Raw genomic sequence first — 17,261 nt, 5'->3', positions numbered from 1 at the left:
CCAAACTGCAAAGCCTATGCACGGCGCATCTGGTGATGATCATTAAACGACAACGCTTTGTTTTATCTTTCGAATGGAATGGTGTTCTACTGGAAAATATCATTGGCCAAAAACAACAAGAACGCAACTTTGGGGGAAGTTCCGCGGCTCCGTTGCAACGCTCGAAACAGGGCGCTATTTCGGCAGCTTGGTGTTTGGAAGATAAGGTGTTAAATGTCTCGACAGAATTTTTGTGCCCGTTTTGCTTCCTTTGCTAGACATTAAAGGATCACATGCTTCTGTGTGGTCCTTGGGAGCGGGTTTGATCCTATGCGGTGGGTCCTGAGTGAGTTTCGTTTTCGGTTTCGCAAAGGGGGCACTAAGCGCAGGTGATAACAGGAGCTAAAGCTGTCGTAAAGTCATTCCTAGAAGCAAAAAATATGTTTGAACTTTTATGCATTTTGTCGTTATTCTCACAATGCTGGGAAGTGACAAACTTTTGGCAGCAAAGTTCTATTTAAACGATGAAAGTGGGACAAAACGTTCAGATCGATAAGGACCGTGGTACCGAAGACACGTTCGTTCTGTGTTTGGTTTGGTAGCAACCGAGTCTAACCTCAGCAGACAACTCTGCTGTTTATAATTGGTGATCAATTTGCTGTGAAACAGTTCCGATGCAGCTTAGGGTAGGTGTATATCTATTCTATAGGCGCGAGCGGTTAGCTTTGTAATATACATAAAATTTTTATTGAATATTGGCATAAAATTACGTTCCTCAAAAACTTTAAATATTTTGTGTACTCCCAATTGTCATGATTCGTTTTTCTATGCGTTTCGTTTCAATTCGTTTCAATTGTTTTATAGAAGCTTTGGATCTTATCCTAACCCTCTAGCACTTTCGTTAAATCCTTCAACGCCTGCCTATAAATGTCCTGGTTTTGGTTCGTTTTTTTTTTCATTATCTTTCGTTAAATCAAATCGGTTCTGAGATTGTCAAGCGATCGTACGTAGTTCGTCTTTCGATGGAGGTAAGGTAAGCGATGTGAAAGGCGATTAATTCGTTACGGCAACAGTTGCTATACGGTTAGCTCTATTTCACTGTTCGTCGTGCGTGTTTTTGTGTGCGCGCCCCCTTTTTGGTGTTGGAAGATCGTTGGTACACCAAAGCGTCGTGTGTTTGTTCATTAGTCATCGTTAAAAGACAGCGCTTAGATTACCACCGGTAGCATTTTGGGCAGAGCAGGAGGAGTGTCGTCGTCGTCGTCGTCTTTTTTTTTGTCATGATATCTAGTGCAACCGCCGTTACTGTGTTCGATAGTTAATCATGTCGGATGGCAAGACTGACTTTTTTTTCGATCAGTTTCGTCGATGTGTGTAATTAATTGAACGCAGGAAACCAATCATTATGTAAAGTGCGCGAATAGTGTGTATCACCGATGACCCTTGTGGGGTCGTCCATAGAATTATGGAACACTTTCACTCGGTCGTTTGCGTTTGTTTCTTTTTTTTCTTTTTGGAGCAAAGTGAAAACCGTTTTTTGCACCTTAATCGAAGGCATTAATTGCAGTGTGATAATGTCGGTTCAAATATGGAGTCCCTGCCACGCTTCTAATGATATTATACGACATGATCACCATATGATCCAGTGTTATCCAGTTAAGGTTAAAAAAATAAAAAATTAAGATTAATTTTGGACTCATTTCCAAATCCAGATTTACTCATTTTTGTGCATAGGACTTTCTTCATGTTACACAAAAACAGATAATGTATAATTCAGTATGTAGGTAACTCTTGAAATGTATATTCTATGTGTTTGTACGTGTGTGATTTACTATGTGAGTGTTTGTTGGTGTGCGTGTTGAAAGTTTTGCAATTTGACTGACCAAAAACGTGAATTTGAAAAAAAGGAAATTGCATTTAAAAAAAATATTGCATTGGGGCATTTGAAAAAACTCTCAAAAATCAAACTCTACTCTAATCTTGCGGCACTTTGCGCGTATCTGATCGTTAAGCAGAGAGTTTCTACCGTATACGGTAGACGGATAAAGGCTTCACCATTCGGGTTAAGAATCGAGAACCTGTGCCGGTGTACGCGGCGATGGAGCCAAGTGTTTGCCGGACAGAACGGGACACTGACTCCGACCTTGGCGATGATTCACCGTTGGTAAGTGTGTGTGTGTGTGTGACGAGTACTTGCAAAGGATTCACAGTACAGGTGTATTCCCCGATATACGCTATTAATGCGGATCGGAGCGAATAGCGTATGTCGAATTTAAAGGTTATCAGTCAAATTATAGCTAATTTTTGTATAATTTTGCTTGAAGTGGTATATTCAAGCCACTTAGTTATTTGATCTGATTTCAACTGAAAATATCAATATTATACTTTTTAAAATGGTTTTTAAAATTCGGCCAAAAGAAATTTATTTAGCATTTTACTCAAAGAACTGTCAAATTCAGAAAATAGGGTATAGCTAAATCGCGTATATCGAGTATGGCGAATATCGGGGACTACCTGTATTGGTCTATATTTAAAGCGTACTCGGATGAGCATTTCGTTTTACACCTTTTTTCCTTTGCATGCTGCAAACAGACAAGTTTGAACAGACGAATTTGCAATGGATTGTGTGGTTGTATAGCATCGATTTTAAACCATTTCCAGTCTTTGGTCTGTTCCAGCTCTTATACTAACCTTTTTTAACAATATCTCTAATTGGGCATTTCCTCTTGAACGTTGATTAAAAACGTACATTTCAAGATTCTTTTACAGCATAAGAAGAAGCAAGGAAGTGTTGATTTGCCACACCACTGCAAAAAGAGGGCGCAGAAATGCAGTTGTTCTGCATTTAACCTTCAGACAAACTGCTTCAAAACAACGTCAGTAGATATTCAGGGACATGAATTTGTAATTAAAACACGAGCTAAAGATACGCGTGCAATGCAAATGCAGCAAAGAACGTTTCGCAAAAGCCCTTTTGTGCGTGAAAAAGTAGTGTAATAAAATAAAAGCTCGCGAGTAGAAGGCGGAGCTTTTCAGATGTGTTTACAAATTGCGCCTCCCGTGACTACTTCTTCGTTGGGAAGGGGGTAGAAAATGATGTGTAGAAATAGACCTGAAAGCAGGCAGGAAAGATGCGAAGGGAGAGGAAGAAGGTTGTGTAAGCTTTCCTTTGGTTCTAGCACAGTTGTTTGCGCTGCTTAACGATTCCCGATTCTGGATTAAGGCTTGTGCTTGGTTAAACACTTTCCTGGTAGTGGAAACGCTCCCTCGCTTCCCCCGGAAGCGCTGTGCATAATTATGATTTATATAAATATAAATGAACCAACCCCAAGGGAAATGAAAAGTGTCTGCACCGTTTGGGGGGAAGGTGCGCTTGCACAGCACAGCACACCGCTCTCAACTATTGTGCAAGTAGTGCAGAGTGCACCGGATAAGGAAAAGGGAGCCGTTATCGCCCGCGTGACCGAGACGTTAAGACCAAGACGAGACGATAGGGGTGAGCGTATAGATTGGTCAAAAAACGCAATCTACGCCCTTCTTGGAATAGTTTTTTTTTTTGTTGCTGGAGCTGCCAAACCGAAGACGAAAGTGTAGACGAAAATGAAAAGGGAAAAACAAACTCCTCAACGAGGAAAACGCGTCCGAGGCTGGTTGTGTGGAAGGGAAAAACGACGGTCTGCATCGGATTCAAAATGCCATTCCAAGGCCTGCTGGGATTTTGTTTGCGTTTTACACTGCCTAGTCGTCCCTCCCTCTTGTATCTAGTACCGGACCTTCTTCCTCCTCTGGTGGTGATGGTCGTGGTGGCGGTTCGGTTTGTACGAGCTCCAGTGCGTGTTTGCCTGTTCTGCACGGGGTGTACACAATATCCGCGGTAATTAATTCAAAACAATTATCCAGCAATTAATACAAATTAACGTTTGTGGCTGTGGGAAGAGAGAGAGAGAGGGGGAGCGAAGGCACGGAAGGACGGTAGAGGGGTGGATAGAAGCTGCCAATACGGTAATAATAAAAACAAAGTAACGAAATGATTACAACCATTTGCGGCCATGGCTGCCAGTTTGCAATGGCGCCGGTCTCTTATGCTGTGGTCGCGTATGCAGCGCGAATGAAAAACGCTAGTCTTGCGCTGTGGTAGTGCGGTAGTATGATGTTTTTTTTTTGTTCGCCCTCCCCCCTCTTTCGCCGTTGTTTACCCAAGCGATGGCAATTATCATCGCGCAGGTTTTCTGTGCGCGGAGTTGGGAGTTAGGTTGGCGTACGCGTACGGCTCTAGTAATGCTTTCCCGACCAGTTTTCGATCCTTCGACAGGTGCTGAAGTTGCTGTGGTTGTTGTGCGGATGGTTGTGAGGTGGCGGGGGGAATTGAAGCAAAAATAATCATACTTAAGCCGTGATGGGTGCGCACACCTGACTGATAAGAAATTGGTGGGTGTGCGTGCCTATCTGCGACTGTGATTGTAGAGTTTAGCGAATTTTCTTTCGAACGCTATCATCGACGGATGTGTAATTTTCGCTGTTCTAATTTATAATCATTTTCGCTATTTAGAGGCTAGAAAAAGCCAATCATGCATCATTTTTGAATTTCTGGACTAGTTATATAGACCGATGAGTATGTTTTAATTGGATTAGAATCTGCTATCATACTTTCTTTTGTTGTACTAAACTTTAATAATTCAAGAAATTGTTCAAGGCAAGCTCTTAAATTACAAATTGAACAAGTACTTTGATTTCAACATTGAAGTGTATAAATCACTATTTTACGTTAGGATTTCGTAAATCAGGTAGATTAGAGTTTTGAAAATTTATTGATAATTATTCATAAAATTAAAATACACTCAAAATTTTGAATGGGTTTCACATTGTTAAGAAGCATCAAAATGAGAGAATAAGATGTCATTCAATAATTTGGTCAATTTCAATCTTATTTTTAAATCAATTTCAATTTCAAATTCATGTCATTCTTTAACAATCTGACAAACTTTCAAGATAAAGGCCTAAATTAAGTATACGATCGATAGCTGCGGGCCAGAAGAATGCATTTTTTTTCGCTGAACTTTTTGCATTATACCATTTTACAGACTGAATGATTGGTTAAAGATATCAAGCAATGCGGTTAGTGAAAATGTTGTTTTTTTTTCTGTAGTTATGTCATCCAATCAAGACTCAAAATTGGTAATTCTTATTATGAAAACTAATTGTAAAGATTCATCCGTTAAGGATCGACAATAGATTATGAAAAAGTGTGATCCGTCAAAAATAACAAAGAAAGAGTAATATCGCTTCTTTTATTACGTTGATGATAAAAAATAAAAAATTATCGATACAAACGTACATTTAATAACTATCAAAATGCTTTACTGACAAGTCAGACAAATCGAGAACTGGTTCCTAAAACAATTTCTTTTGATAATCTTCATAATCGTAAAAACAACAACAGTTTTTTTTTGTTAAATATTCATATCTGTTTTTAAATTCTCATCGCATTGTTGTGAAGAATTAATTTTAATGTTACATAAAGGAAATAAAACCTCGAGTTCGACCAAAGTGATTAGTCCGTTAATCCATATTACGATAATTAAAGTTGGAAGAGTTCGAGCCCGAGTATGAAACGTCTAACTAAATGATATTCAGCCGCTTCCCCAAAATCGACCTAAAAGGAACGATAGTAGCAGTTGCCTAGATACAACGGTTGCTTTAATATATTTAATGAGTATCCTAAGTTATGCGTACAATATGGTAAAAATTTCAAAAAAACATTTTAAGAAACCATCATTTTAAGTCATTTTGACAATCGCTACGATCGTTATCGAATTCAATCGAGTTTGGGAATGTGGCTGATTTCGTTCTTTCCATCAAATCTTTTCGTGGGCCTGCATCTGGTCCGCGGATAGGAGTTCAACGTTTATATGATGAACTTGGATGAAGCGCAAAAAGTGTTAAACATGCACTTCTGATATGATATCTTTTTCTTTACATTTCTTGTTATGCAATGCATGAAAAGAGAATTATTACATTTAATCAATACTTTGGTATACACATTCCTTCATTTACGTTTTATTTTAGTAGTATCAAGAATTGAAAAGTAGCGAAATGATAAAAATCAGCATCCCGGACAGCTTGCCATACTATCGCGGCCTAGTGCTACAGCAAAACCCGCACCGAACACAGCAGATAAACATGTAAAACCTCTGACAGGATTGTGCATAAAGGCAAATACGTGTTTCAACACAGCGAAGTGCAATAAATAACGTAGAAAATTAGCAAATAACTCAATACCGAGTGTATTTTCACGATGGAACAAACAACAACACAAAAAACGCAGACCCTGCTCACTACAATGTGTAAACCGTTACCGATAGTTTAAGCTAACGTCGTGGTTTCACAATCTCTGCACCGATCGGCCATTTGCAGCCCCCGGTACCATCTTCTCCTCCACCCATTGCCCACCTCATTTCCTCAGAGGATGCCCATACTCCATGGCACCTTCCGCGATTGGGGCCTTTTATTTTATTTTTTGCTTCTGCCAGCGTTTGCTACCGGCAGCCATCCCTGGGTATGACACCGCGCGGCCTTAGCGAAGACAAACCGTTTAAAGTTAATCGCTCACTCGCTCGTAGACGGAAGTGATTGTAGCTAATTGATACGCCGGAGAAATTAGCATCATTTTATGATGGCAACCATCATCGGCAGGCCGGGGCGCCTGTCTCGCGCGTCAGCAGCCAACGGGAAATTGGGCCTCAGCCTGTGACACTCTGATGGTGGTGGTGGTGGGGTAGTGGTTTAGCCTATACTATTTTGTCTTAGCCGTTACCTGCCTTGACGTGTGTACGGTTTGATGTCCGTTTTTATCTACTTTACCTTTTCCCCACCTGAGTCAGTAATAGTTGATTGATTGATACTGTTTGACCTATGTTCGCTATTATGTTTTTGTATTGTAATACGTTTTATCGCACTTAAGCTAGACAATGCTTTCCTTGGATTTGATGTCAGTGGAGTTTTAATTAAAAAAATGTGTACTAAAATTTCGAATACTTTAATTGATCGCCAACTGCAGTCAACTCCGCCAAACATGAATGAATGATACAAAAGGCAGGATGGCAGGAAGATAATTATTGACGCAAATCGAACGCAACCACCGCGGGAAGCAAAACGCAAAATGGAACGATGGCTGCTGGATTAATATTCCTCTCATCAGCATATCTTGGGAGCGGTGGAAACCGATCAACGGCGGAAATGCCATGTTGTGGATGGCGGGGGCCGCCCGATGAGCTGGGCGAAAGGGAACGGCGAATGACCACTTCGCGTAATTACCCTTGAGAAAGAGCGTTGGTAATTATCGATCGGTTACATATTCGAAGCCACTTCCATTGGCTTCCATTGACCGGCCTGCCTGCCTGCCGGAATCGAAATTGGAACAGGTCACAAACCAACGCTCCGGTGCGTACACAGGTGCGCACACGCAGCTAAGCAATGAACGCACGAGTCGGGTGAGTTGCGGGCAAAGAGCGTGCGTGCATTCTGCAGCAGACAGCAGCCGCCTGCCCGTTGGTTTGCCAATTGCGACTTATCAAAGCGAACGCGATGGGCTTGGGTGACTCGTGGACGGTTGAGACTCAAGGACTGTGAAGGATTTCGTTACGTTTGGAACACTCGGAAAAATCTTTTTTTCCCACCGTAGGGTGGTGGAATTTCCATTGCGCGATGGTCGAGCTCGGTCGGTTGGTTGGTTTTTTTCACACGCCCTGTATTTTCTCACAAACCTTACCAGCAGTGGCCCAACCGACACCAATCAAGGCTGGTTATCGGGCGGCGATCGCCTGTCTGGAAGCTGCCGTTGGACAATCGCAAATTGAGGACACTTTTCTGGTCGGCTTTTTCGTGCCGGCGAAATTGTACGCGCCATATATTCAGCGCCAGTGCATATGCAGGTTTGGTGACAAATTCGTTCAACCATTTATCTGTCGGTGGTGAGCGTGGCGGGTGGTGGCCGTGGTTTATGGTGGTTTAAAACGGACGATGTGGTGAAATGGCCGGCTGCAAATGGGCAAAAATGATGTGGGCCAAATAAAACGGCTGGGAACTGGAAGATCTTGTCAGCTTATTTCAATAGCCGCGAAGAAAACCAGCAGTACCAGTAACTAAATTTATGCAATTTTATGACATTCACAATATGTTTAACATGGCAAATTTTTGAGAAGTGTTAACCATGAAGTGTAAAAGTTAGGCAAATGATTTTTAACATTAATGGATAGAAACGGCTAGCCCAAAACTTAGTAGTAGTAGTAAGAAAATAATTAGGCCATGAAGTTTTAAGAATGATCATATTAGCAAGTATCGATGTAATATCTAAGGAGTTAACAAATAGCAAAGGAGTTTTAGTAAATAGGACATGAAATTCAACTGATTTTTTAAAATTTCTAATGTAGCAGAAATTAATGTACATTTTGTTTGTAAAAACATTACACCATATTACTTTGAATTACGGTGGCATTTTTGTCATTTACTTATTTTTATTAGCTTACTTACTCGCTTGCTTGCTTACTTTACTGTTTATATTTTAGAAAAAAAATTCAATTAATTTTATTGAAAACATTGCAAATACTCATAAAATTGAAACGTTTTTTTTATTAATATTCCGAATAGTTTCGAATTCATGTCTCAAATAACGGACGTTTGGATTCGTATTCCGAACTGCTTCAAAATGTTATTTATAATCCTCAATTTCACACTTACACTACACCTTTTTGAAGTGTTTTAAACTTGTTTTGAAGGAGTCCTCCTAGACCAACAGAACGACGGTCTTAAGAATAACGGGGTTTGGGTGCTGCATTTCTCTTGTACTCGTAGATGCAAAGGACCGAAGAACTGTTCCATGAATTGACGGTCTTTTCCGTACAGCCTTCAATGCATTTGTCACATACATCTTCAAATATCGTCGTTTTCTTGTTATTATCACTGTCTAAAAGCATATTTTAAAGTAATTTAATCACAATTTACTTCATCTGACCGAAATTTGGACATTGGTGTCGCTATGAAGCAAAACTGCTTAGAATGCCTGTGGCGGTGAATTGACCGATAGAAAATATTTATTTACTGTTGCATCAGGGCCTATTAGCGGTCAAACACATTTTTAAATTATTTTAGTACATCATGGCAATTATTTAAAATTTAAAAGCGGTATGGACAGGGTCAGGGCTATGAAGAAATTCAATAAAAACATGCCGAATGACCGGAATTTGAATCATAACGGTAACTACCAAATACTATCTAAGTTAATAAAACCGCCTTGGTTGTTTTTGTTATCTGTTTATTTGCTTTTGTTATTTAAATTATTTATAATTCTTGTTTTCCAGCTTGTGCATTCACGACAAACACTTTCAAAATCAAACTGGTTTTCAGCAACACTTTATGCTCCTCACTTTACGACAATTATTTAAAATTGTAATGATATTGAATGTCATGGTAAATGTCAACTTTTACGGTCCATCCTCACCCTACCACCACAATCCAATCCCACCATTTCCCCCACTCGCCATTTCCAAAGACGATGACGAATATTGTGGTTTTTCACTTCAATTAGATAAACCGATTGGAGCGGTTTTGTGGGCGATCGTATCGTTCGTGGTTTGTGTGGTGAAAATCGTTGGTTGGTCCCTTGCGTAACGCCCAATGCCATCCCATTGCCACCTGGCCTTTGTTGCTATGAGCCATTTTCATCTGCCCAACCTCATCACGATCATCATCATCATCATGTGCACCATCACCATGCTCCGAAAATGCCTCCACCGTTTAGCAGTCGGTACCGGTGGATTGGGGGCGCCAAGCAGAGAGCATTCAGCGTCTGATGATCGATTGCTAATAGAATTCGAACCTCAAGTAGATGCTTGACGCGCTGATGAATCGTTCGGTTTGGTTAACAATGATGTGGTTGGCTGCGCGTTCCGGGGATGTGATGAAATGGTGGGAAAGTACCGACCGTCGAGCAAAGAGACCCGATTCAATTAGGAAATTTCACATCCCAATGAGTTTGTGGGGAGCTCAACTACTACTACTACTACTACTAATACAGCGTGATGATTGTAGTGAAGAAGCGAAGAAAGAGCAAAGTTTAGGCGAAGGCGGCCCAATGGCGGTTGTTGCAGACACACTCATTTAGGTCACACTATCGATATGAATGTTGAAAGCTTTTTATTTTTTTTAATGTCATAGAAAAAGGAAACATTTTCATATAACAGAATATTAAAATTAAACAATATTAGAGACTTAATCTTCCAAAACTTGTGAAATAATTGTTTTATTTCACATTAGAAGCTTCAAGCACTTTTGTACGAGAAACGTATTTTATGGCTGTAGATATTAAATTATAATCTTTCAACTTTACTGCCCCTTGTTTCCACCGACCAGCGTTTCATGGAGTGCGTTAGGCATCGTGCGGAGGGAATGGACGCATGTGGAAATCGGGGGAAAAATTAGCAAAATGAAAATTAAAACTGCAAAAGCCAACGGCCTGTAATTGTTCTCTACCCTGTTCTGCCGTTTACGAGCGCTAAAGGGTGGGCAAAATGTTCCTGAGTCCTAGTAGCACGGCTTTAACCGGGTGACTCAATCGGAGGGGGGGGGGGGGGCGGAGGAGGCAGGAACGGAGGCACCTTACCACCGGAAATGGTCGGAAATTAAAAATGAGTGCCGCTTCGGGTCGCGGAATTAAAGGCATTCCATCGATTTTCCCCGCTCACACATCCCCCCGTACGGGCTCCACCGTTTTAATCAGCCGACCGATTCCTTTCTGCGTGCGTTTTTTGCTCACAGTGGTGCAGTGTACATACGTCTGTGTGTCTGCCAGGAGCCGTAAAAAGCCGCATTTATCAGTGGAAAAGCAACGGTGGAGAAATTGACCAGCTTTGTGTGCAGCTTGAGCGAGTGTAGGAAAGGGCAAGCAACAATCGTCCTTTTTCCCGCCAGCCAGAGCACAGAGCGGTTGCGTTTGTATGCACACAGCACCGGTGTGGCAAGCTGCAACGAACGGCCGATGATTGCAGCCGCTCCCTTATCCCCTTCCATTCTTCTGCCATCCAGCTTGCCATCAGCGACCGGTGAAACAGCACCGTGTGCCGTGCAAAGTGAAGAAGGGTAGGCAATAAAAATTAAATTACAAATAGGCGTGGTCTATCAATGAGAAGTGCAGGAGATGCATTCACCATGCATAATGGGGAGGGGGGAGAGGTGGTTATAAACAACAGGGGGAGAAAACAGGCGAGTGAGAAGGAGAGATAATAGCAATGAGAGAGAGAGAGAGAGAGAGAGAGAGAGAGAGAGAGAGAGAGAGAGCGAGAGCGAGCATACTGCGGGCATACCACTTTAGTTTTATTACAATTTTACACCCTGGCAACCCTGGCCAGTGGACAGCCGGGAGGTTTCGATCGTCCCGGATCGCTGTTGCGAAGTTGTCCAGCCAAAGACATCGTCACAATCTCCATCTCTACACACACATACAGACGCATACCTAATACGCACTTCGCGGCGTGGTGACTAGCGAGAGGAGAAACTTTTATCGCCCCATCCGCGTCAAACACAAAGATGCATGATAATGCGTTGAAGCATTCATTAAAATTCGCAAACCTCCTGGTGGCACTCCGTTTCGTTCGTTCCTTTGGGCGGCTCTACCAAGAGTTTATCGCGGAATTCGCTAGAATGGTGGCCATGTGTTACGTTTATCCAGTTTCTCGTGTTTGCCATTACACGAGCGCTGGTTTTAGTGCGATCCTCATTTAATCGCTTCTGGCCAATTACACAAAGGCACATTGTTTGGATTTGATTTGTGCATCGAGCCGAACTGGGATGAACGAAAATTTTCCAAATTATTGATTTCTGATCCTGAAGTTCTTGTTGTTTTCGTAGAATGAGTCTTTTCACATCCATTTTTGTAAAATCGTTACCAACCATTAGTAAAGTTTTGTTTATGTTAAAATTCTAGAGTGTAAAACATTACGAATGTGCAAATGTACGAAAGAATCACTTAGTGTTAGCAAATGGAAGCAATCGTGATCTAAGGTTGTCTTAATACTACTTTAATAACATTTGAGTATGAGATATGGTACTTAGGACCGACAGCTAACATTAAAGAGATATATTTGCATCTTAAATGGAGCTTATCACTTTTATATATGAATTAAATGTGAGTGTTTAGTTATTCTTAGTAGATGTCCTATGATCAGTGTTGTACCAGAGGGTAAATCTTTTTACACAGTATTCATTTTTTGGGTTTTTATCTTTTTCGTTTTTACCCGGGTAAATATTGGGTATTTTCGTTGGAATGGAATTTTTTTCACTTATATTAACAATCTGTTGCGAAAGTTCATTTAAAACCCAATTTTCAATATACTTTTACGCAGTTTAGGCAAATAGATGGTCTCTTTACCTACATATTTAAAACATTTAATTCTATTTCCAACGAGGCTAGATTTAACACCTTTATTTTCCCTTGAAGATGTCGTACAATCAGATCTTGGTTTGTAAACAATTTGTTCAATGTTTTCAAAAGAATTAATTAATCGAATTAATCATAAAGTTTTCAATATCTTCAATCATTCAGAGCACTTACTTATTCCTCAAATTAAGAACTCTAAGATTTGTATGGATCCTAAGCAAGCATGTGGTATACAAAAGTTGAACAAGCGATTAATCAAAGCGTTTCACCCGGTACATTTGGCTTCTTCTAAATTAAGTCTATCAGATCAAGGTACGTAACCAGGATGTGGTAAAAAATTGAACTCAAACGAGTTAAAAACGAAATGGATAACTGTGGAAAGATGTTTTAGCAAATTTGAGTAGCTGCACAACAAAAACAATACAGTTTATCCTCCACTGATCGAGATGGCAAATTATCATATTTGTCGCACAATTATGGTTTGAGCAATTACATTCCCCTTATATTGTTATAGATGATCTTCTTGTACTCATTCTTTGGCACTGTATCACTAAGGGGGCTGGCTTCCAGTGACTTATTGATTACCATAGCAGGACACAGTCAGTCCAACGATTAGAAGCACGGTCCAATCGGAGCATAAACCCATGACGGGTTTGTTGTTAAGTCGTACCATTATAGATGATGGTTTAACAAAATTATCAGTTTATCAAGATGAGCAGTCCATTCTAGGCTTGAACCCATGATGGGCATTTTATTGGTCTTACAAGTTGAGGACTGTACCTCGGTAGCCAAGTCATAGATACAAATTACATCCAATAGACAAAAAATTATATCAGCTTTTGCGCCATTGAAAAAAACCAATTTACCCGGGAAAATATCATATTCAATCGTGGATTTTTTCTCGAAATTGAAAATACCCGATTTGGAACATCCCTGCCTCTGATAAGTCTAATCTACATCTAATCTGACATGCACCTGACATGCAAATCTATGATGCACTGGTTCGAAAATATCAAACTAACTAGAATTTGTCCAGCACATTTATTATAAAATAAAAATAAAAATCACTTTAAAAATAGTAATCTAAAAGATCATCCTTCTTGATCCTATGTAGGGGTGGAGGTGGGACCATCATCATCACCCACGAGTGTTTCGATACATTGCGGTTATTATCAGTGTTTTTCCAATCATGCAAAATAAGTTCCAACCACTGTCTGTCTAAAGATGTAAAGTGATTTTAGTCCTCATCGGCTCTTTAGTCACTGGAACCAACCATAGGCTGAAAAGACCGTTGAAGTTGCTTTCATTGAAGGTTGTCTTAGAGCGTTATTTGGATCAGATTATTGAGTAGAGGTCAATCGATTGGAACCAATGTAAAACTTGTTAAATATTGTTATAAGCCAATTCTAATAAACCAAAACTATTTACTAACTTATTTGCTTACTTACGAAGGTTGTCTTAAAAGGTTATTTCATAAAATTCAATCGTGTATAAGAAGCTATGTCCGAATTGATCGTTCAATTTGTTTGTTTGTTGTTGCATCTTGCCTGCATCCGTTTCGATGGACCCAATTTGGTAGCAATTATAATTTTGTCTTGCTTAATAAGAATTGTGTATTCCTCCATCACTCAGTGCACGGTTTATACCAGCATCTCGTTTTCAGCAGTTTCGTATCACAGGATATAAATTTTTATCACTCAAATTAAGGACTAAAGCGTTTACAAAGCAAACAAAATCTTACATTCATGGGCTCATACTGTAACTGTTTTCACAGCAATATCGGAGTTCAAATCCCCTTTAAAGCATGCAATGGCTTGGCATTTGATTGGTGATTATGTGCTCAGGAAACGTGACCAACGAACCGTGCCTAATTTTGGGTGCAATCATTACCGCAAACGTTACGGTCAGCTACTAAGTTTCTCAGGATCCTCCGCTTAGCGCTTGCTTCCATTTTAACATCGCCCCGTATGTGCCAACGGACTGCACTGATAACGCAAAGAACAAAAGAGAAAGGCTGGTTGGTTGACCAAATTTTTATCTATTTTTGCTCAACTTGTTTTAAAATCTAATCGATTCCTATCGAGTATGGTGCTTCTCGGCTTTGCTCGCCCTGCTATTGAATTGCGCAAAATCGAGTGCTACTTTACCGAGCATCACAGGACGGTACCGCCCCATCGGCTGCATGCAACGGCTATGGTTTATTTACGTAAAGGGCACAACTTTGTAGGCGAGCGCAAGTATGTAGCGTTATTTTATGCACAAAAGGCGCACGAAAGGGGCAGGACGACGTAGCGTTGCTCTGTTTGGAAATGTCGACCCAACGGGCAGCACGTTCAATACTGTAAAATCAATAAAAGTCCCCGGAAGGTTATGCTCTGGAAATGAAATATTCATCGTTTTGTTTCGTGCTACAATTTCTAATTAATATTACATGACAAATTAAAACGATTTTAAAACTATACCATGCAAATGGTATAAACCAGCATATTGGAAGCAAAATGAAAAGTAGTTCTAGTTTTATTTTACGCCAAGTTTATGTTTAAAACTAAAGAAGAACGATTTAATTCCACACAATTGCATTTCGTATAAGTACATTTGCTTCATTCCTGTGCTATGACCATATTTCATCGAGGTCCAAAGCAGCTAATGTGAGCTCATAGCAAAACGTTTACACAGCGTTGACCGGTTGGGCACGTTCCGAAGTACTTACGGGAACTGTACCATAGAATGAGTCTCTACTAATACCCAACCTTCACCCAAGACACCCACTTCCACCGTGTACGTTCCATTATAATTTAAATCCATATGCAATATCGAATTTCCTTCGTTTATATTCACCACAATTTTTATATTGCTATCAACGTTGCCGACTGTCAACGTGAGCGGCCCAGGCAGCACCGAGCAGCGGCCAGGTGTACCGTCTCAGCGTAAAGACAAGCTTCTAGCGGGCTTCCTTCCAGGGAAGCCACGCAAGAATGCGCCTCTCAAGACACACTGTGTACGTCCTGGTGTGTGTGTGTGCCGTGAGTAGTCGGTAAGCCAAACGAAGTCGATTTGATTCCTCTTCGCAATAAACTGCAGTAGAAACAGTATCCTACTGGAACAGAAACGGAATGATATCATAACGAAAGTGTCTTGCTGGGCCCGGTTCCGAGCGGAAGGATTTGAAGGATTCAATTTCATACCGTACTTTGCCTTTAGCTCCATACCAGTACGCCTGTCTGGCAGGTCAACGAACACGCTCGATGGGTATAAAGCAGATCGATACATAAATCATAATGTCATAATGTTGCCCGCACCTCGCCAATCCGGACCGCCTCCGCTAGCTGCTGCTGCTGCCAGTACAGTTTGCTTTAATTAAGTTGCTCGGCATTCGGAAAAATACCCGCACGAGCCACGAGTACAAAAGTGCGCCTGTCCTGACGCACTGGGGGTGGGGGAAAAGTAGGCATTTTAACAGTGCCCCGGGGCCGCGTCCAGACAGTTGACAAGCGTGGTAAAATCGTCCGGTACGAATTATGAACGCCCGATCGGGGATGTGAAAATGGGTCGGATTCCATTTTTCACGCCTTGTTTCTGGGAAGCATTGCCGTGTTGTGCCCCTAATCGATCCACTACGAAATTTGGTAATTGTATGGGTTGCGGGTAGTAGAGCTAACTGCTCGGTCCGATTAGATTGACCCATGAGCTGCGTTGTAAGGGCGAGATCGCGTGGGGAAGCCTTTCTGTGACAATTCAATTTTTGGTCGGTTTGCAATAATTTATCAAGGGGTACGTATTCTACCATATACAGAGCTTGCAGATCATTGAGATCAGGGATATCTTCCTCCTAGGGTTCAAACATCGAGGATCGTTGGGATAGGCAATCAAGCCTTGCGGTAAACAGTATTGCTTTTTCCAAAGAATGCGCCTTTTGCTGGTGTATAATTGAGAAATTGGGGGATGAAATGTCACCATGAAACGGAGAAGCTCGTTTGGCAAACATAACAAGACCCGCATTGCAATCAATGGTCAGTATCGTTTCTGATTCCTAACAAGCATTGCGGGTTAGTGATACCAATTGGATGAATTATAATGGTTTGTTTAAGGATGGTTTTGATTTCCAAGGAAAAAGGAGGGAATTTGGTTTTGGATTTGTCTTAATTAAACTTCATTTGAAAACAACCATTTTAATGTTTGTTTAATCAGTGTGGTTAAGTATGACGTAGCAACGTTAGAGGGGCAAAGATGGTATCAAAATAGAATGTTTTTTACGTCATCCTTAGTACAAAGAAATTCAAATATTAAAAATTCACATACATTTTACATCAATAAGATTGTCAGATTCGGCCAGAACACTCTTCATTCTTGATCATAGGCGCAAGAAATGAATTAAAACCTCTCTTCGTAGATGCAATCCACCATATAGTCTGGATTATAAATCTTTTGTGCAATAGACAAATAATAATGTAAAAAACTTAACATTTCGCCCAACGTGGGGCTCGAACCCACGACCCTGAGATTAAGAGTCTCATGCTCTACCGACTGAGCTAGCCGGGCATCTGCTGAGAGGGGCGCCTATGATGATATCGCCTCCTATTTGTACAGGGTCTATTTTTGTACATCTATCGTGTGTTGTAATTCTATTGCATTCTGCGGAAATGGTAGTCGGAACAGCATATTCGCTAAATATTTAACATAAATAACCACATAGATATTCAACCATATAACTACATCAACTACCAGTGATGTAGCTGTTTGATCGTATCATATGGATAGTTTAACGGAGTTGTGGATTGCGACTCATATGTCTAAGGAAGCTAACCGCGGAAGGAAAATTGTTTTAAAAACCTTAGAAAATGTGTCTCATCTT

The 17,261-nt window shown here is 40.7% G+C and overlaps 1 protein-coding gene and 1 non-coding gene across 2 annotated transcripts in view; one reads left to right on the top strand and one right to left on the bottom strand.

The window, feature by feature from the left end:
• LOC121593706 (protein dead ringer-like) overlaps positions 1-17,261 on the top strand; it is a 106,895-nt gene that overhangs the window by 4,037 nt on the left and 85,597 nt on the right. The window lies entirely within an intron of this gene.
• On the bottom strand, positions 16,876-16,948 carry Trnak-cuu. Its single transcript has one exon. It is a non-coding gene; the product is annotated as a tRNA-Lys (tRNA).

This window comes from Anopheles merus, chromosome 2L (assembly GCF_017562075.2).
Source record: "Anopheles merus strain MAF chromosome 2L, AmerM5.1, whole genome shotgun sequence".
NCBI classification, from domain to species: domain Eukaryota; kingdom Metazoa; phylum Arthropoda; class Insecta; order Diptera; family Culicidae; genus Anopheles; species Anopheles merus.
The sequence above is the reverse complement of the archived record's forward strand: the minus strand, read 5'-3'. Positions and strand labels throughout refer to the sequence as shown.